The sequence below is a fragment of the Myotis davidii genome, unplaced genomic scaffold (genome assembly GCF_000327345.1).
Source record: "Myotis davidii unplaced genomic scaffold, ASM32734v1 scaffold178, whole genome shotgun sequence".
In the NCBI taxonomy this organism is placed as follows: Eukaryota; Metazoa; Chordata; class Mammalia; order Chiroptera; family Vespertilionidae; genus Myotis; species Myotis davidii.
The window spans coordinates 364,148-364,583 of record NW_006290668.1 but is presented as its reverse complement, the minus strand read 5'-3'; positions in this window follow the sequence as shown (position 1 = coordinate 364,583).

The window sequence follows — 436 nt, the reverse complement described above, 5'->3', positions numbered from 1 at the left end:
TGGTTGTTCGAGGCAGCAATCTCCGGCCTTAACGTATGCCGCCATCTTAGTTTCTCTCCACAAATCTCACACTTTTAAATTAGCTTTCAAACCTTCGTTCCATGTCCTTCAAAAATGCATAACCATGCCTTAGACCTTCCATTAAGTATTTCCACTCTAATATTCTTTCTTTCTGTCATCAACTTGCATATACCTTCAGCAACTTGCACAGACCTTTTTCTTTTAAAATGTATGTCCTGCCTTCTATTATTAAAACCAGGCAATATTTAAACCTTAATTTCCCAATTAAAAGTAAAGAGCCAGCATTTCTTAGATTGACATTTATTAACACACTTTTTGCAATTATTCTAAAAGACATTAATTAAATTTAAACTGGTTTTAATATTAAAAATTTGGTTGGGACCACAGAATTAATTCTTTTATTAAAAAAATAAAT